The sequence below is a fragment of the Globicephala melas genome, chromosome 7 (genome assembly GCF_963455315.2).
Source record: "Globicephala melas chromosome 7, mGloMel1.2, whole genome shotgun sequence".
In the NCBI taxonomy this organism is placed as follows: domain Eukaryota; kingdom Metazoa; phylum Chordata; class Mammalia; order Artiodactyla; family Delphinidae; genus Globicephala; species Globicephala melas.
Window position 1 is genome coordinate 111,451,333 of NC_083320.1, and position 22,062 is coordinate 111,473,394.

Genomic DNA, 22,062 nt, shown 5'->3' on the forward strand with positions numbered 1-22,062 from the left:
CTCCGGGGTGGGCCCAGCAGGCTGTGTGACTTCAGGTGACCTGGTGCAGAGCTCAAAGCCTGAGACCCACTGTTCTCAGTCAAGAGCCCTTAACAAAGTGGTTTGCTAACTCCCAGGACATTCTGCTCCAGCACAGTCAGGGCAGACGGTCTTTTGGGGCGGCCGCAGGCCCCTTTAGGAAACTCTAAAGAGCCTGGCATACAGTCTCGAGTTGAAACAGGAATGCCAGAACGTTGGGGTGTCTGGGGAGGTGTCGGCAGCTCTGGCTGCTCCCCCAGCACCCACTGGCCAGGGGCTTCCATTTATCACATGTGTGCACTTGTTTGTTCCTTTCTGAATTCACTGAAAAGTGTTCAGTGCCTATTGTGTTTGTGCCACTAGACACACACGGGGTTCTGAGGACACAGTGTGAATAAGACAGACACCCCCCTGCTCCCGTGGAGATCAGAGTCCAGCAGGAATAGGGGTAAACAGTGATGAAGCGGCGAGCACAGGAGCCCCTGCCCAAGGGTGTGAGGTCTTGGCCACCCTGAGCTGGGGGTGACCTGGGGGGGAGGGGAGTACTGCGGAAGGGTGAAGAGTGTTCCAGGCAATGGAGACAGCATCAGGCCCCAGACGCAAGTGGGATGTTGTTCAAGGACACGGAAGAGTCCCAGAGATCCAGGAATAGACAAGGGGGAAGGGACAGCAGGGGTGAGGTCTGACGGCCCTTCCTAGGAAGGACAGTTGGTGCAGGGAGTGTTGCCCTAGGCAGCCCCGTGCTGAGTCACCAGAGTAAATGCTCAGGCCTCAGCCTCACGGGCTTCTCACCACATCCTAATGACACGAACAAAGAAGGCTAAACTATGTGCCCCATTCTGTAGGTGGGGAAGCTGGGGCCCAGAGAGCTAAAGTTCCTTTCCCCAAATCACCCAGATCTCTGGGCTGTTTTCACCAGACTGAGTCTGTTTAAATTCTCTTCTCTCCTGTATGAAGGGTTCCTGCTGATGGTGAGTCAGACGAGGGTGGTACAGTCTGTGTTTGCTGCTGGGGGAGCAGGCAGCTCAGGCCCCGCCTCCCAGCTGGACCAGACACAAGAGCCGCTTCTCGCACTGCGCTGACATTCTGGTCTGGGAGCAGCAGCGCTGGCCCAGGGTGGAGAGGGAGTGGGCCCCCAGGGCCCCCCATGCCAGGCTGTCCTCCCCACGCGACTGCTCTCTCCTCATGTGCCCTTGTCTGCTCTGCTGCCTCTGCTCAGCTGTTGTCGTCTGCCTTCCACTCTAAATCCTGTCCAGCTTTCAGGTTAAACAAAAAAAGTTTGTTACTGTTGTTGTTGTTTTAATAGACTTTACTTTTTTCACTTTTTTTTTTTTTTGGCCCAGAGGCACTCGGGATCTTAGTTCCCCAACCAGGGATCGAACCTGGGCCCCCTGCAGTGGAAGCACGGAGTCCTAACCACTGGACCTCCAGGGAATTCCCTAGACTTTACTTTTTAGAACTGTTTTAGATTTATAGAATAATTGGGCAGACAGTACAAAGAATTCCCATACACCCCACACCAGTTTATCTTATTAAGATCTTACATTGACAGGATACATTACTCAGAATTAATGGACCAATATTGATACATTATTATTATTAATTAAAGTCCATACTTTTCTCAGTTTTTCCTTAATATCCTTTCTGTTCCAGGATCCCATATCACATTTAGTGATCTCCTCAGCTCAAGATTTTTGATTTAGGTCCCACCAAGCCTTGCTTTTGCGTGCTTCTGAATGCTTTTCCATTCAGCAAATAAAACTTCTATAGACATCTATAGCACCAAATCTGAATCCCCTCTGCACCTCAAGGCTTACTCAGGGTTTTCTCACAGGAAAGACTCTGACCTTCTTTCGTCCTCCCCAGCCTCCCTGTTCTCTTACTGCTGAGAGTAAAATAACCTTTACTGGGAATTTACAGTGTACCGCCTACTAATATATCAGATTCAAGCCTACTTGTGAAATAGGTATTATTAGACACATTACACAGTTAAAGACTTGGGGCTCACAGAGGTTAAGACACTTGTTAAGGTCTCACAGGCAGCCAGCAGCAGAGGCAGGATTAAAACTTGCCCAGATGCCACACTCTTCCCTGCACCTCTCTAGGGCCTCCGAACTGTCCGGCCTCCGTGAGCACACAGCTGCTTGTTTCCCCGTGGCCTTCTCTCCCATGAGAGAGAAGCCCACGGGGAAACATGTGCTCCATGTGGCTGTTTGCTGCCATGGTTCCCTATTATTCAAAGAATTAGGGACCTCCCTGGTGGTCCAGTAGTTAAAACACCGTGCTTCCACTGCAGGGGGCATGGGTTCGATCCCTGGTCAGGGAACTAAGATTCCACATGCTGCGCGGCGTGGCCAAAAAATAGGAAAAAGAAAAAAAAAAGAAACAAAGAATTAAGTTCCAGGGAAATCAGTCAAGTAGGCCTTCATGTATAAAAGATGCTTTCTGGTTATAATTATCAATACTTCAGAAAGCAATTACATTAAAAATATGTCATGTCATGCTTAGCAGTAAGTGAAACATGATTTTTGATACATGGCTCTTTTATGTTAGACAAATGTGAAGTGGAAAATTTAGGTAATAACTTTGATTTTTTAATTTAACATAATGAGCCCACAATGTAATATTCTAGATCATAGACTTTTGTAATACAAAACCAAAGAAGGCAATGTTTTTACCAAATTACAAGTTTTGGTAAATCAATACAATATAATATAATGAAATTATGTCACATAATACTTTAATGAAAAAATTCATTTTCACCTCAGTACTGTGCAAGGCAATAAAATCATATCATGCATTACTTTATAATAATTTTCACTGCAAAAAATTAAACATCATGATTTTTCATGGTAGATTTAGCTGAGCAGTTATTTTTAACAAATTAAGCTTTTAAAAGCTTTTTTTAAAATGATACAGTTTCCTACTTTTAGTGTGTAAGCTGCTTAAGTTAAATGCAACAGGACAATCTTATGTATCTAAAAGATGTCTCTGCCCAAACATTTAAAGAATTAATGCCAACCCTTCTCAAACTCTTCCAAAAAACTGAAGAAGGAACACTTCCAATCTCACTTTATGAGTCCATAACTCTCCTGATACCAAAACCAGACAAAGACAACTTTTTCTGACAAGAAAACTACAGACCAATATCCCTGATGAACATTGATGCAAAAATCCTCAACAAAATACAACACATTAAAAGGATCATACACCATGACCAAGTAGGATTTATCCCTGGGATGCAAAGATGATTCAACGTGTGAGAATCAATTAATATGAAATAACACATTAACAGAATAAAGGATGAAAATCACTTGATCATCTCAATAGATGAAGAAAAAGTTTTTGACAAAATTCAACATCCTTTTCATGATTAAAAAATCTCAACAAACAAGTAATAAAAGGAAAGTACCACAACATAATAAAGGCCATGTATGAAAATTCCACAGCTAACATCATACTCAATGATGAAAAACTGAAAGCTTTTCCTCTAAGATCAGGAACAAGACAAGGATGCCCACTCCCACTACTTCTATTGAGCACAGTACTGGAAATCCCAACCAAAGCAATAAGGGGAATAAAAGATGTCCAAATTGGGAAGGAAGTAAAATTGTCCCTGTTTGCAAATGACATGATCTCATATACAGAAAACTCTGAATATTCCATAAAAAAACTGTTAGAAGTAATAAATGAATTCGGTAAAATTTCAGGATATGAAATCAATGTACAAAAATCAGTTGTGTTTCGATACTCTAACAAAGACTTTCTGAAAAGGAAATTAGGAAAGCAATCACATTTACAATAGCACCAAAAAAGAATAAAATACTTAGGAATAAGCTTAACTAAGGAGGTAAAAACTTACCTACAGAAAACTGCAAAATATTGAAGAGAGAAATAAAAGAAGACACAAATGGAAAGATATCTTGTGTTCATGGATTGGAAGATTTAATATTATTGAAATATCCATCCTACCCAAAGTGATCCACAGATTCAATGCAATCTCTATCAAAATCCATAAGGCATTTTGTTTTACAGAAATAAAAAAAAAACTCTGCAATTCATATGGAAGCACAAAAGACCACAAATAGCCAAATCAGTCCTGAGAAAGGACAGACATCCTGATTTAAATATATTATGAAGTTATTCAAACAATACAGTACTGGCATAAAGACAGACATATAGACCAATGGAACAGAATAGAGAACCCAGAAATAAACCCACACGTATATGATCAGTTAACTTACAACAAAGCAGTCAAGAATATGCAATGGGGGAAAGACAGTCTCCTCAATAAATGGTATTGGGAAAACTAGATATCCACATAAAAACGAAGAATGAAATTGGACATTTATCTTATACCTTAAAACAAAAATCAACTCAAAATGTCTTAAATGTAAGACCTGAAACTTTAAAACTCCTAGAAGAAAACATAGGGGAAAAGCTTCATGATATTTGTCTTGGCAATGATTTCATGGATATGACACCAAAAGAACAGGCAACAAAACCAAAACTAAACACGTGGGACTACATCAAACTAAAAAGCTTTTGCACAGAAAAGAAACAATCAACAGGGTGAAAAGGTAATCTATAGAATGGGAGAAAATATTTGCAGACCACATATCTGATAAGGGGTTAATCTCCAAAATATATAAGGAACTCCTACAACTCAATGCCCAAAACCCTAATAACTCAATTAAAAAATTGGCTAAGGACTTAAATAGGTATTTTTCAAAAAAAGATGTACAAATGGCCAACAGGTATATGAAAAAAATGCTCAAAGTCTCTAATCATCAGGGAAATGCAATCAAAACCACAATGAGATAGTACCTCACACCTGTCAGGATGGCTATAATAAAACAAAAAAACAAACAAACCCAAAAGAGGATGAGAGGAGAGGATGTGGAGAAATTGAAACTCTTGCACACTCTTGGTGGGAATGCAAAATGCTGTAGCTGCTATGGAAAACAGGATGGAGAGTCCTCAAAAAATTGAAAGTAGAACTACCCTATGATCTGGCAGTCCCACTTCTGAATATTTATCCAAAAGAATTGAAATCAGGATCTCAAAAAGGTATTAGCATTCCCATGTTCATAACAGCACTGTTCACAATAACCAAGATGTGGAAACAAATGTCCAGCAGCAGATGAATGAATAAAGAAAATGTGGTATATACATACAATGAAATACTATTCAATCTTAAAAAAGAATGAAATTTTGCAATATGTAACAGCATGGGTGCGACTTGAGGTCATTATGCTAAGTGAAATAAGTCACTCACAGAAAGACAAATACTGCATAATTCCACTCATAAGAGGTATCTAAAATCAACTCATAGAATCAAAGAGTGGAATGTAGTTGCCAGTGACCAGGAGGAGGGGCAAATGGGAGTTACTAAAAAATGGGCATAAAGTTCCAGTTAAGCAAGATGAGTAAACTCTAGAGATCTGTGTACAGCATTGTATCTATAGTCAAAAATAATGTAATATACACTTAAAGTTTTGTTAAGAGGGTATATCTCATGTTAAATGTTCTTAACCACAATAAAATAAAATTAAAAATAAAATTGTCTTTGCCTTATTGTGAGGTTGTCCTTAAATGAGGTAAGCATGTGAAGCTTTAATGTTTATTTTAGGCAGGTTGAGCTTGCCAACACCAGTTTCAAGTTAAGTAACTTTTCAAATGTTGTTGCAGTGGAACCCTAAATGTTAGCTGGTCTTTACAACTAACCTCATTCTTCTTGACCTTTCTGCTTGGAAGATCTGAACTTCTCTTCAGCTTATATCCAGTGTTCATGCAGCCTTTCCTTAGCCTGTTATTTAAAAAATCCTGCCTAAAAAAATCCTGCCTAATATGTAGTCACACCTTTTATAAAAATTTTATTTATTTATTTGGCTGTGTTGGGTCTTAGTTGCAGCACATGGGATCTTTCATTGTGGCACAGGGGCTTCTCTTTAGTTGTGGCATGCGGGCTCCAGAGCACATAGGCTCAGTAGTTGTGGTGCGTGGGCTCTCTAGTTGTGGCACGCAGGCTCTAGAGTGCACGGGCTCAGTAGCTGTGGCGTGTGAGCTCTCTAGTTGTGGCGCACAGTCTCCAGAACGTGTGGGCTCAGTAGTTGCGGTGTGCAGGCTTGTTGCCCTGTGGCATGTGGGATCTTAGTTCCCCAATCAGGGGTCATACCTGTGTCCCCTGCATTGGAAGGCAGATTCTTAACCACTGGACCACCAAAGAAGTCCCTGGCACCTTTTAAATAACAAATATAGATAAATATATTGCGAGACTGGAGAGGCCTGAGGGAATTTGTGGTTTACACTAATCTTCGTGATCATTTCTCCATAAATGCTGCTGTGAGTGTCTTATGCTCCTTCCTTCAGAGGAGCAAAAATTCTTCAATTTTAGCATTTAATATTTGAAGATACTGTATTTGTCATAAGTCCCAAGTAACTGCTGAGGTAATTCCTTTCACAGTGTTTATGGTTTTTTGAGTCGGAAGAGTTTTCCTGGATCTTGAAGATGTAGCATGTATATAAGCCTCTCATATTCTACATGTAAATGAAACATTGGTAGACTTCATTTCTACTGTTCTGTCCATAGAATCAACTGCAGAATGTTCTTGCAATATGTCTTGATTCATGCTGTATGAATATGTGATTTCGTAACAGAAGGCATTCCCCACTCTGTGCTCTGAAGCCTATGGCTGTGTAACTGTCAGTGTGAGCTATCTGCGGTTGGCCACAACCCCTCTGGGTTCAGATTTGGGTATTTGGACATTTTGGTGCTGCAGTCATTGTAATGGCTTGCCTTAAGTGGTTGAAGGTATGCTCTGGAGCTGGCATCCTGCTTGGTTAGGCAGTGACAGATGACACAAAGCGGCACCTGCCCTGCCCCAGGTGGCTGGGCCTTGCCTCAGGTGGCTTTGGTCCTGGTGCTGAAAACTCACTTAAATTCTCCAGCTTGGAGATTTCTCTTCAACTCCTGGCTCACAGTTCCAACCACCTGCTTGCTCTTCTGCCTAGAGGCCTGACAGGCATCTCAACGTTCATATGACCTAAGCAGAACTGCCCATCCACCCACACCTGCTTGGCTCACAGGCATCTGTATCTCAACAGTCCACAACAGTGCTCTTTCAGTTGCTCAAACTCAAACATACTACAATAGAAAACTATCAAACCACAAAAGGAAAAACAAAGAAAGGAACAAAGAAGAAACACAAAATCAACTGGAAAACAAGGTTTAAAATCTCAATAAAATCATACTTATCAATAATTACCTTAAGTGTCAATGGACCAAATGTTCCGTCTGATCAAAAGACATAGAGTGGCAAACTGGATAATAAAATAAGAACCTACAATATGCTGCCTATAAGAAACCCACTTTAGGGTGAAGGACACACATAGATTCAAAGTGAGGGAATGGAAAAAGATATTTCATGCTAATGGAAATGATAAGAAAGTGGCAGTAGCCATACTCATATCAGACAAAATAGACTTTAAAATGAAGACCATAAAGAAAGATAAAGAAGGACACTATATAATGACAAAAGAATCAACACATGAAAAGGATATTACACTCAACACATATGCACCCAATATAAGTGATACAAATGAACTTATTTACAAAACAGAAACAGACTCACAGACATAGAAAACAAACTTATGTTACCAAAAGGGAAAGGGGGGAGGGACAAATTAGGAATTTGGGATTATCAGATACAAACTACTATACATAAAATAGATTAAAAAAACAAGGTCCTACTGTATAGCACAGATATTCAATATCTTTTAATAAACTATAATGGAAAAGAATATGAAAAAATATGAAATATATATATACAACTGAATCACTTTGCTGTACACTAGAAACTAACATGATACTGTAAATCAACTGTAGTTCAACAAAAAATAAATATATGCACCCAATATAGGAGTACCTGAATACATAAAACAAATACTAACAGACATAAAGGAAGAAATTGATGGGAATACAATAACAGTAGGAGATTTTAACACCCCACTGACATCAGTGGACAGATCTTCCAGACAGAAAATCAGTAAGAAACAGAGACCCCAAATGACACAACAGAACAGTTAGACTTAACTAATATCTTCAGGACATTACATTCCCCCCCCCCAAAAAAAAGCCCCACCAGAATACACATTCTTTTTAAGCACACATGGAACATTCTCTAGGATAGACCACATACTAGAACACAAAACAAGCCTCAACAAATTTAAGAGGACAGAAATTATTTCAAGGATCTCTTCTGACCACCATGGCATGAAACTAGAAATCAACCACAAAAAGAAAAATGAGAAAAAAACAATCACATGGAGACTAAATAACATGCTTAAAAATCAATGGCTCAATGATGAAATCAAAGAGGAAATTAAAAACTACCTTGAGACAAATGACAATGAAAACACAATCACACAAAATCTATGGGATGCAGCAAAAGCAGTCCTAAGAGGGAATTTCATAGTGATACAGGCTTTCCCCAAAAAACAACAAAAATCTAAAGTAAACAACCTAACATACCACCTAAAAGAATTAGAAAAAGAAGAACAAACAAAACCTAAAGTCAGCAGAAGGAAGGAAATAAGAAAGATCAGAGAGGAAATAAATAAAACAGGAATTTAAAAAAATAGAAAAAAAATCAATAAAACCAAGAGTTGGGTTTTTGAAAGGATAAACAAAATTGACAAACCTCTGGCCAGGTTCACCAAGAAGGAAAGAGAGAGTACCCAAATAAACAAAATAATAAATGAAAGAAGAGAAATAACAAGGGACACTGCAGAAATACAAAAAAACCACAAGAGAATACTATGAACAATTATATGCCAACAAATTGGACAACCTAGATGAAATGGTCAAGTTTCTAGAAACATATAGCCCACGAAAACTGAATCAAGAAGAAAGAGATGGTTTGGGCTTTCCTGGTGGTGCAGTGGTTAAGAATCTGCCTGCCAATGCAGGGGACATGGGTTTGACCCTGGTCTGGGAAGATCCCACATACTGTGGAGCAACTGAGCCCATGTGCCACAACTACTGAACTTGCGTTCTACAGCCCATGAGCCACAACTACTGAAGCCTGCGTTCCTAGAGCCCATGCTCCACAACAAGAGAAGCCACCGCAATGAGAAGCTTGCACACTGCGACGAAGAGTAGCCCCCACTCGCTGCAACTAGAGGAAGCTGCACACAGCAATGAAGACCCAACACAGCCATAAATAAATAAATAAAATTATCAAAAAAGAAGAAATAGTTGATTTGAATAGACCAATCACTAGAAGTGAAATAGAATCTGTAATTAAAAAAAAAACTCCATGTAAACAAAAGTCCAGCACCTTATGGATTCACAGTGGAATTCTACTAAACATATAAAGAAGAACTTATACAGATCCTTCTCAAATTCTTCCAAAAGACTGAAGAGGAGGGAACACTCCCAAAGTCATTCTATGAAGCCACTATCACCCTGATACCAAAACCAGACAAAGACACTAACAAAAAAGAAAATTACAGGCCAATAGTTTTTATGAATATAGCTGCAAAAATCCTCAACAAAATACTAGCAAACCAAATCCAACATCACATGAAAAGGACCATACATGATGATAAAGTTGGATTCATTCCATGGTCACAATGGTGGTTCAACAGATGCAAATCTATCAGTGTGATACACCAAATCAACAGAAGAAAAGACAAAAACCACAGGATCATCTCAATAGATGCAGAAAAATCATATGATAGAACTCAGCATCCATTCATGATAAAAACTCTCACCAAAGTGGGCATAGAGGGAACATATCTCAGCATAATAAAACTATTTATGACAAACCCACAGCCAACATAATACTCAATGGTGAAAAGCTGAAAGCCTTCCCACTAAAATCTGGAACAAGACAAGGATACCCACTCTCACCACTTCTATTGAACATAGTATTGGAAGTTGTAGCCATAGCAATCAGATAAGAAAAAGAAATAAAAGTGATATAACTTGGAAGGGAAGAGGTAAAATTGTAATTATATGCAGATGACATGATACTATATATAAAAACCCTAAAGACTACACACAAAAACTACTAGAACTGATAAATGAATTCAGCAAGGTAGCAGGATACAAGATTAACATACAGAAATCTGTTGCATTTCTCTACACTAACAATGAAATATCAGAAATGGAAGGTAAAAAAAAATCACTTTTAAAATCATATGAAAATTACTTAGGGATACACATGACTAAGAAGGTGAAAGACATATGCTGAGAACTATAAAACATTGATAAAGGAAACTGAAGATGATTCAAAGAAATGTAAAGATATTCCATGCTCTTGGATTAGAAGAATTAATATTGTTAAAATGGCCATAATACCCAAAGTAATCTACAGGTTTAATGTGATCCCTATCAAATTACCCATGACATTTTTCAAATAACTAGAACAAATAATCCTCAAATTTACATGGAACCACAAAAGATCCAGAATTGCCAAAGCAATCCTGAGGAAAAAGAACAAACTAGAGGCATAACCCTCCCAGACTTCAGACAATACAACAAAGCTACAGTAATCAAAGCAGCAATATTGATGTGCCAATGGTATTAGCACAAAACAGAAATACTTATCAATGAAGCAGAATAGGAAACACAGAAATAAACCCACACACCTACAGTAAATTAATCTTTGACAAAGGAGGCAGCCACATACCATGGAGAAAAAACAGTCTCTTTGGCAAGTGGTATTGGGAAAGCTGGACAGCTGCATATAAATCAATGAAGTTAGGACACTCTGTTACACCATACACAAAAATAAACTCTAAATGCCTTAAAGACTTAAATATAAGACATGACACCATAAAACTCCTAGAAGAGAACATAGGCAAAACATTCTATGACATAAATTGTAGCAATGTTTTTTAAGATCAGTCTCCCAAGGCAAAAGAAATAAAAGAAAAAATAAACAAATAGGACCTAATCAAATTTATAAGCTTCTGCTCAGCAAAGGAAACCGTAGACAAAACAAAAAGGCAACCTACGGAATGGGAAAAAATATTTGCAAATGATGTGACTGACAAGGGATTAATTTCCAAAATATACAAACAGCTCATACAACTCAATAACAAAAAACCAAACAACCCAATCAAAAAAAAAAAAAAAATGGGCAGAAGACCTAAATAGACATTTTTCTAAAGAAGACAACCAGATGGCTGACAGGCACATGAAAAGATGGTCAACATCTCTAATTATTAGAGAAATGCAAATCAAAACTACAATGAGGTGTCACCTCACACCAGTCAGAATGGCCATCATAAAAAGTCAACAAGTAATAAATGCTAGAGACATTGTGGAGAAAAGGGAACCCTCTTGCACTGTTGCTGGGAATGTAAATTGGTGCAGCCACTATGGAGAATAGTATGGAGGTTCCTTACAAAACTAAAATTAGAGTTACCATATGATCCAGCAATCTCACTCCTTGGCATATATCTGGGAAAGACAAAAACTCTAATTTGAAAAGATACATGCACACCAATATTTATAGCAGCACTATTTACAATAGCCAAGACATGGAAGAAACCTAAGTGTCCATCCACAGATGGATGGATAAATAAGATGTGTACATATATGCAATGTAATATTACTCAACCATAAAAAAGAATTAAATAATGCCACCTGCCACAACGTGGATGGACCTAGAGATTATTATACTAAGTGAAGTAAGTCAGAAAGACAAATATCATATGATATCACTTATATGTGGAATCTAAAAAATGACACAAATGAACTTATTTACAAAACAGAAACAGACTCACAGACATAGAAAACAAACTTATGGTTGCCAAAGGGGAAAGGGGTTGGGGAGTGATAAATGAGAAGTGTGGGATTACAGATAAACAACAAGGACAGGGAACTATATTAAATATCTTATAATAACCTATAATGGAAAAGGACATGAAAAAGAATATATATATATATGAAACTGAATCACTTTGCTGTACACCTGAAACTAACACAACACTGTAAATCAACTATACTTCAATAAAGAAAAATCTTGGAGCTCTCGGGGACTCCTCTCCTTCTCTCACAACTCACATCCTAATCTATCAGCTCTGGGTTCATTTTGTTATTCAGAACCTAGCCACTTCTCATCCCTCCACCAGTGACCCCTGGTGCAGGTCACCTCAACTGCCCCCTCCTCCATGGAGTGACCCAAGAGCTTCCCAGCCAGTCACCCTGTTTGAGCCTTTGTCCTCCTCTACACAACAGCCAGAGTGGCCCTTGGTAAAATGCAATCAGATCACACCACTCCTCTGCCTAAAACCTGCAAAGCCTGCCATTTAATTCAGAGTAAGAGTCAGAATCCTCGCCATGGCACCCAAAGTTTGTGGCCTATCTGGCCTCGCTTTCTCTCTCCACCCCCACCCACTGCAGCTCCCACGGGCTCCTGACCCATCATCCGAAGACTAATCAGTTTGGGTGGAAGCTGCTGGTAACCACGTGGGCGTTAACAGCACGCCGTGCTAGTAGGAGTGGTTGATACAGAGGCACGTGCTTAAGGTCCTGACATTCAGGGCTCAAGTCCTGAAATACTGCTGGAAACATCCAGACTTTCCAGAAATTGCATTTTGTTTCTCGTCTGCTACCATCCCTCCTATCAACACTGACACAGTCTATTCAAATGAACATATCCTTTCAGACAGATGAAATAAATTTGCCCAAGGCTTCTTTTCTCCCATAGTCAAAATATTTTCCATACAAGTCCTGTTTGCGGGCTTGCACACTGCTGAAATTTAGAATAACCTGCAGGAGGGGAAAGGGATTCAAGTTGGGATAAAGAGGGCTGAAAAGACCAGGTGTGCTAAAAGGCCTGGAGTTTTGTTTTTGTTTTTTTTTTCTTTTGGCTGCCCCGTGCAGCTTGTGGGATTTTAGTTCCCCGACCAGGGATTGAATGCAGGCCCTCAGGGCGCTCAGCAGTGAGAGCATGGAGTCCTAACCACTGGACCGCCAGGGAATTCCTGTAAAATGCCTGGACTATTTTGTTTTACTATCAAGGGAATGTATTCTAAATCTTTCAGGTTCACATTCAACAAATATTTTCATTTACTCCTCTGTCATGGGAACTATGTTACTTGTCTTCATTTTACATGAGAGAAATGCTGCATCCTGGAGAGCTTTACCAGGTAACAGAGAAAATGGCAACAGAATTGAGACACGAGGCAGAGTCCTATGGCTTCAGGTCTGTGTAGTTTCCAACACACACACACACACACACACACACACACACACACACACCCCTCTGCTCTACCGATTTGCCCATGTCCTTTTTCTTTTCTACCTGAAGATCTGTCCAAAATTAACTTAAAAAGACTTTCCATTCTGGATCTGCTTTTAAAACACAGACATGAATTTGGTATCTACGGCAGAAAGATATAGGGTTCTGTAAGGATGTTAACTTCCTTTCATTATATTCCAAACGTGCAAATACATGAATCTCCTTACAACAGTAACACTTGCTCTGACTTACCCATCCTTGATTATTCTACTGAGACAAAGGCGTTTAAGGTCAAGCAAAACTTAATTTGCCATGGCAGAGACTGTCAAAATCTCTCTCTCAACCACTCAATAAATTAAACATTTATCTTATCTCAAGGGCTCCCGTAACAGTGAATAACTTCTATCAGACAAACTCTCCCACAGATAACTATACCCACTGAAAAAATATAAAACTGCTATCAGATGGCACTGGGGAACGACCTAAAACAGCCCCTCCCATTACTCTTGCCAGGGGTTTATCAATTTTAGACTTGAAAAAATGATTAGACTTTGCAAAGGAACAATTTTTTTAACCCTATCATATGTTTGCTTTTCATTTAATTAATCTCTTCTCTCACATTTAGTATTTCCTCCTTTCTAATTAACTTTGAGTTTAACTTGCTGTTCTTTTTCTTACTTCTTTAGATGGATACTCATATCTTTGATGTAATACTTGGTGATCCACAGAGGGATTGGTTCCACTGTGCTGGACAGAACACACTTGGAATACTATGTCCTGTAGTTGGCCACATACTTCCAAAAGGAACCCTAAAAAATAAGAGCATGTCTAGTAGAAGGTAGCTAGGACAATGACATGTCTGTGAACATCAGGAAATACTGAGAGTTACCCTGGCAAAGGGAAGACTTGGAGGCAGGGGAGATGAGGGGAATGGTTTTCAGATGTCTGCAAGGCTGTTACATTTAAGACAAAGAAAACTTCGTGTGAATTACTTTAAAGAATGAACAACAGAGAAAAGTTACAGGAAGGCTGACTGTGTCCCAGCATCAGGAAGAAGCCCTTCCCAAAGCAGTAAAGTTTTACAAAATTAAAATTAAAGTGTTCAATCAGGGATGAGAGAGTGACATCTGACAGGAGTAATAATGAAGGGTTCTTGCCTGTTGTTAATGTTAAACCAGATTGGCCTTTAGCTTTCTTTGTGATACTCTTCTCCTAAGCCAAAGACTAGACTTAGTTCTGTGAACGTAACTACCATAGCCTGCTTATCCCAGGAGTATAAATAAACATAAACAGTGCCATTGGATGGAAGAGGGGACCCCTGGACTGGATCACACGGCCAGTGCTTTCCTAGCAGAGGAATACACCCTATGCTCTGAGAAGAAAGTGGCGAGGCCAAGGTGGGGTCAGCCAAAGGTAGCCCTGAGGACAGATTTTTAAAATCAGTTTCTGTTCTCCATCCTGCCTAGTCATCACCAACCAGAATCTAGGGCACCTTATTAAAAGAATCCTGCATATAAAGTCCTGATTGCAGATGAACAGATGAAAGGATTTAGAAAAGGATTCATTGCAAGATTCCTTTGAATGGTAGGCAACCCGCTCCCACCTCCAGTGCATTAGAAGGCAGCTCAGCTTTTCCTTCTTTTCTCTTATTATGAAACAAACAGATTTTCAGTGTAAAAATTTTTAAACAGTGAGTATATAAAGTGAATAGTGGAAGACTGCCCACCACACTCCCTCTATAAAACTCTATCAATAATTTGGCACATATCTTTCTAATCCATACTCTGTACACACATATATACACACGTGTCAAAGTTCAACTTTTCAAAATTTAACTTATATCCAAATCCATACGTATATGATTCATACCATTAAGGAAAAATGAAACCACGGAGCATTGAACGTTTATGAAATGGCAGGCATTAAGCTACGCACTTCACATCATTTATCTTGTTTAATTCTCCTAACAACCCATTTTAAAGCTGAGAAAATGGAGGCAAAGAAAAGTTAAGTGATTTTCCTAGTAAGTGCTTGAGTCCGGATTTGAACCCAGGACTGTCTGAATTAATTTCTCATGCGCTCTCTTTGGTTCTAGCTCCCTCTGTCTTGAGGCCTGCAGGTGGCATTGCTCCATCATTGTGCCCTCACAGCCAATCTGCTGATGAAGACATTTGGCCCCCATAATAGAGAGAGCTTTGAGTTATGTAAACTAGACAAAACAGTCTCGACAAAATGATAGTTGCTTCATGTTTTATTAGATCCTAGAACTCCTTCCTAATGCATGTGACCATGACTTGCGAAATACAACTTTTCAATCCTTCAGATGTTAAACTACTAACCTATGAATATGCACGTTTCTCTCCCCCTCAGTATCAGAAGTTCCCCAGCCTAGCCCAGCCTCTGGGACACAAGTCTTCCTAACTCTACTGACAAGGCAATTCTAAGAGGGGACATGGGGTCTTAGGTTGTAACTGTATAAAAAGAGAACCTGATCTGCCACATTTGCTTTGTCTCCCTAGTTGTTTTTTAAAAAATTGAGATATATCAATAACTGGCATATAATACTGTGTAAGGTTCATGTGCACAACATGTTGATTTCATACATTCATATACTGCAGTATGATGACCGTCCTGTGGTGTTAGCTGACAACTATATCACGTCACATAATTTTCTGTGTGTGGTAAGAATAATTAAGGTCCATTCTCTTAGCAATTTAGCAACTGCTAAGCTTATAACAGTGTTGTTGACCATAATCACTATGCTGTGCAGCAGATCTCCAGGACTTATTTATCTCCTGGTGGTGATTTGTACCTTAAATAACGTCCCTCAGTTCTCTCTCATTCTCTCCCCACACATATGTGACACTTGTCACACACGTTGTTTTGTGCTGAACCATTTAAAGGTAAGTTGCGGCCATCGTAACAGTCACCCCAGTACTCAGCATGCATCTCCAGGAATGATGTTCTTCTACATGAGCACAGTACCATGATCACATGTAAGAAAATGAACATTAGTTCAGTAATATCTAGACTAGAGCTCACACGAAAGTTCCCAGTTATTCCTCAAAGAAGTCTTTGTAACTGGCTTCTGTCTCCATTGTGTCTCAGTGCCTGGGGCAACGCCTGAATCCTTGTGGTGAACAGACGTAACACTTGGGGTCAGGGGGTAACAGCCGTCAGGAAAGGCCCAGTGTTTACACTCTGCACTTGCCTCCTCTTTTCCAGTTGTTATGCCTCGAGTTACTTTCTTATTTTACTGCATGTGTTGGTACTTCCAGAATAGTAAAAAATAATAATAAAATTTTTTGAGTCCTCAGTGTGTATTAGAAACTCAGCTAAGTGCTTTATTATAATTTTGTTTAATCCAAACAAACCTATAAGTAGGCACTGTTATCTGAGTTTGAAGAAACTGAGGCACAGAGCATCTAAGTTAACTGGCCCAAGGTCACACAACCAAAACATGGTGAAGCTGGAATTCAAACCCAGACATTCTCACCCCCAAACCATGTAGATTCTGGACTTTACCTTGAATATAAAATCCATGCCTTGAATCAAAAATACCCCCAGCTACACCTTCACTATAGAATAAGCCCACTCATGTTGTATACAGCACAGCTCAGAACGGCAAAGTCCCCTCTCGATTACAGGTGTTACTTTGCTCTCTCCTGCACCTTGATCACCTTTGAAGGTCTCCCTGCGTTTTGTGGCCCCACCTGAGGTGGCAGGGGCAGGGAGCTCTCACCCCAGCCCACCCCTAACGACAATAAAATCCTAAGCCACTACCCACTCTTTGCTCCAGCCGTTCCACACAGGCTGGGACTCTGTCCTGCTCTCCAGAGAGCCCCACTTTGTGAACAACAAACCTTTTCATACCCTCTTGGTGTCACCAGACTCAACATTGTGAGTGAACAATGTTGCCTGTCATATGAGTAAACAGACCATGCTGTAGCCACCAAGCCATCACCTGACAGCCTCCCAGACGGTGAGCCCTGAGGGAACTCGGGATGGAACAGGATGCCCGCCATCCAGCAGTCAGCCGCTGCAGCCGCCCACGATGACGGTCACCCGGAGGAGACGCAGGATGAGAAGCGCAGGATACTGGCCCCAGAGAGCTGAGGTGCGTATCTAAGGAATGATTTCAATGAGCCCAGACTCCTGCATCTTCCCATACACAGAAAGGCATTAAGTTCCCTTAACTGGAGATGTCTGGTTTTCTTTAATTAACAGTAATCTTTTGATGTTCCGACTACCTGGTCTTTGTTGCAAACACTTCTATCCTGGTTCCCCCTTTGCCTCATGGGAGCAGTCTCTCTGAGCGATTTGAGATGCTGTGTCCCGGGCTTAAGCCCTCAGTTTTGTCCACCGAATAAAATGTAACTCTCAAATTTTAGGTCGTGCATTCTTTTTCGGTCAACAACAGCTACACCAAGCTTGGAGGGAGGCGGTGGTGGGGGTGATCTTGCCCTCCATGTATGCAAGCTGTTTGCCAACATTGGACTAAATAAAAAAGTGGAGACACTGCTTCCAGAAGGTCTCAGTTGAAATGTCCCCTGGGTGCAGACCATTCTTCATTCTCATGTTAGCGCAGAGATCTGGGCTCTGCAAGGACATGGCTGAGACAGAGACCACTGTACACACCTGGGGGGAGGCTGGTGGCAGCACGTGCATGTGGCCCAAACACACAGCGGGGATGCAGGGCCTGGGATGTGGCCCCGGAAGGACTATGGATACCAGCTCTGAGGGTGTGAGAAGGAGGGATTAGCTCTGCCACTGGGTGAGCTTCCTTACCCCCTTCCCTCCCTGAGCCTTTTTATTTTGAGGGGAAGACAAACATAAAATGGAAACATTTCAGAATGTAGTTTTTCGACTAACGGAGATACGTTGATTCCAAAGGTGTATCTGGAGCTGGCACCATGCTGGCCCAGCCTCCTAACATTTCACATCTCTCCCCCGCTCCCCCGCAGGCAGGTCTGGCCCACTGGGGGCATTGGGAGCCCCCGTGGGGAGAAGCTCCCCTCCTGTGACAGCCCTGTCAACTGAAAAAAAAAAAAGCACAACCTAAAAGTGAAGAATTATGTTTTAGTCGGTGGACATACTAAGAACTTAAGCCCGGGACACAGCCTCTCAGATGCTCTGAGGGACTGCTCCTAAGAGGTAAGGGGGGAGCCAGGGCATATAGGAGGTTTGGCAATAAAAACCAGGTGGTCAGAACATCAGAAGATTACTGTTCATTAAAGAAAACCAGACATCTCAAGTGAAGGAATTTAGCGCTTTTCTGCGTATGGGAAGATGCAAGCGACTGGGCTCATTGAAATCATTCCTTTGATTTGCACCTCAGCTCTCTGGGGCCAGCATCCTGTGCTTTCCTCCATCCTGAATCCCCTCGAGGTGCATCGCTGTGGCGGCTTCAGTGGCTGCTGGCTTGATGGCCGCAACACCCTTTGTTTACTGATGTGGCAGGCCGAAACCAAAGATGTGCCTTTGACTGTTGAAAGCGCTGGGATATAAAAAGTACTATTTCAACCAAAAATCTCCTTGTGTGGGATCCCTGCATGAATATTTCCAAATCATTATCGCTCAGTTATTCTAGTTAAGTTCTTTCTAATGAAGCCCATCAATTTCACAACAGCCAATTTCGCAGAAGATGGATCTGAAAGCTCTCAGCTAACAGACATGTGACTGGGCTTAGATTTGAATTTCTAGGCTAGGCTGTCAGATATATTTTCTTCTCAATGTTTCTGCATTTCAGGAGCATTCTAGCAACTGCTGTCACATACTATCCAAGGCAAGGCAATGTTGGCTAAATCAGAGTTCAGTTTTAACATCACCGTCATCAGTCTCTGGGACATGGCAGACCCTTGCAGGCTGCTGGGCTGTCGTCTTTCTGATTGACCCATCAAGTCGGGACAGAGTGCCTTTTAGATTTTTTTTTTCACCCATCTGCCCACAGGCAACTCGTCCTAGTGCTTCTGGGGACTCAATGAACGGTGCGTTCCCATCAGTCTGTGTTTATGAGTGTCTAACCATTGACCAGAACTCTGCTTAGAGAAGCTACAGGGACTTCCCTGGTGGCACAGTGGTTAAGAGTCTGCCTGCCAATGCAGGGGACACGGGTTCGAGCCCTGGTCTGAGAAGATCCCACATGCTGCAGAGCAACTAAGCCCGTGCACCACAACTACCAAAGCCAGCGTGCCTAGAGCCTGTTCTCTGCAACGAGGGAAGCCACTGTGATGAGAAGCCCACGCGCCGCAACGAAGAATAGCCCCCGCTCACCATAACTTAGAGAAAGCCTGCGTGCAGCAACGAAGACCCAACACAGCCAAAAATAAATAAATAAATAAGTAAATAAATGTATATTAAAAAAAAAAGAAGCTGCAGAGAATACCAGAGATATTTTAAGAGATGGTTCTCATGCTCAAGAAGGAAGAAACAAAACTAACATTCACTGAGAAGTTATGATGCCTTGGGAATTTTCATATATATTATTTCACCTCATATAAAGACAGTATAAAACAGGAATCACCATTGTTTTATAAATAAAGAACTGAGTGAGGATTGGAGAGGTCGTGTCTTAGAGTACGTGGGAGGATGTGGATGTGAAGTCTGGCCACATCCACAGCAAGCTATTTCCACTGAGAAACCAAGATGAACACATAAGATAGTAAACCCAATTGCCAAGGAATTACAGGTACTCCCATGTACGAGAAGCCAAGGAAGAGGTGTTGTGGGCTGGAGGATGTTTCCAAGTATGAGAGACACCGGAGCTGTATCTTAAATTCAATTGGGATTTCGGATAGGCAGAGGGAGAGGAAAGGCATCGGGTTAGAATCAGCGGTAGGAGCTCTGAACTCTCAGGAAGATTGCGAGGGCCCTGGCCCACTGGAGAAGAAAGGTTTGTTTGGAGAACTTTGGAAAGACAAAGACAGAGAAGGCGTCTACAAATACAAATGGCTCCAAAGTCTTGTGGAATTAATGCTTTGGATGATAAATATTTTGGGCTCCTGATTTCAACATGGGCTTTGGAGTCACACAATTGTATCTCCAGATAAAAGAGTCAGTGGAACCAGTAAGGTAGCCGGTGTTCTTGAACTACAATTTTGTGCTTAATATTCCCGTTATGATCTATGGCAGATGGGACAGTCTCCCTAGCGGAACGCAAATAACGCCAACCAAGCTGGAAATGAGGAACAACAGGTTCTGGCCCTCTCGCCATTATCCATGACACACGTCACTAACCGACTCACCCTCTGACCGAGAAGCTGTCTAGGCCTCGTGGGAGTGTTATGGTTGATGACCTGTGCTCACCATGGGGCCAATGAGGAAACCAGAGAGAGAGACATGGGTTGGCAAGGTCGGGGAAGAGATTTTGGAGGAAGGGGCAGTTCCCACTGAGCAGTGAAGAGTAGGTACGATTTGGAGAGATAGAAAAAAATGGGAAAGGAACTCAAAACGAGGTTACCAAGTGCATGAGTGGAGACACACAAGTAGGGATAAGCATGCTGGTCCTTTAGAGTTTATTTTGGACAGAGCAATAGCTGTAGAGGAGGGATCAGAGGAACCGAGCTGACGTGGAAAGGTCAACTCAGACAGGGGAAAGACACAAATGGCAGGCAAAGTGCCTCTCAATCTGCTCACCTCATAGCACACAGAGAGCTGGTAATGTCTGTATCTGTGCACTTCCCAGGGAAACAGACAGTACTACTATACACACACACAGCACAGATCTCCAAGGAGGCATGGGCATGGATGAGTGAGCATGGTCACTCTTCGGAGCACACTCGAGTGTTCTGACTTTCTTACATTGTAGTACACACATCTGCAATGCCCCAGCTCTGGCATGACCAATCGCTCCAAGATCAGACTTCAAATGGCTCAGCGCAACACTGGGAAGAAATGCACTAATTTGCTCGGTCCCTGCATCCTATTGCTGACTCCTTCAGATGTCAACTAAAGCCTGTTTTCTCCTGTGCTGTTGCTATGAGCCATGTCTCCTATATCCTATCTTGTGCAGTGAGGGTTTTGAAGTTCTGGTTCTTATACTAGGTCTTTGATGAATTTTGAGCTAATTTTTGAGTATGGTGTGAAGTAGGGCCCGATTATATTCTTTTGCATGTCCATATCCAGTTATTTCAGCACCATTTGTTGAAAGACTATTCCTTCATCCAGTGAATGGTCCTAACACCCTTGCTGAAAATTAATTGAGCATAGATGTATGGAGCTATATCTGGACTCTCAATTTGTCTATCCTATGTTAGTACTATATTGTCTTGATTCCTGTAGCTTTGTAGTATGTTTTGAAATTGGGAAGGATGAGTCCTCCAACTTTGTTCTTTTTCAAGGTTATTTGGCTATTCTGGTTTCCTTGAAATTCCATATGAATCAATTTCAGGATTAGCTTGTCAACTTCTGCAAAAGAGCCAGCTGAGATTTTGATAGGGATGATATGAAAACTGTTGATCACAGGATGTCTTTCCATTTAGTTAGGTCTTCTCTATTACAGTTATGTTTTATAGTTTTCAGTGTACAAGTCTTGCACTGTTTTTGTTAAATTTATTCCTAAATTTTTAATTTTTTGATGCTATTGTAAATGGAATTGTTTCCTTAATTTCATTTTCAGATTGTACAGTGCTAGTGTATAGACATACTCATTTCTATGTGTTGATCTTGTATTCTTGTATTCTGGAATTCATTTATTAGCTCTGTGTGTCTGTGTGTGTGTGTGTGTGTGTGTATGTATATTCTTTAAAATTTCACAGTTGTCATCTGTGAATATAGTTTTACTTCT

At 41.0% G+C, this 22,062-nt stretch overlaps 1 protein-coding gene across 1 annotated transcript in view; it reads right to left on the reverse strand.

Moving 5' to 3' along the window:
• The window catches only part of LOC115843926 (uncharacterized), a 254,621-nt gene that overhangs the window by 28,275 nt on the left and 204,284 nt on the right, over nt 1-22,062 (reverse strand).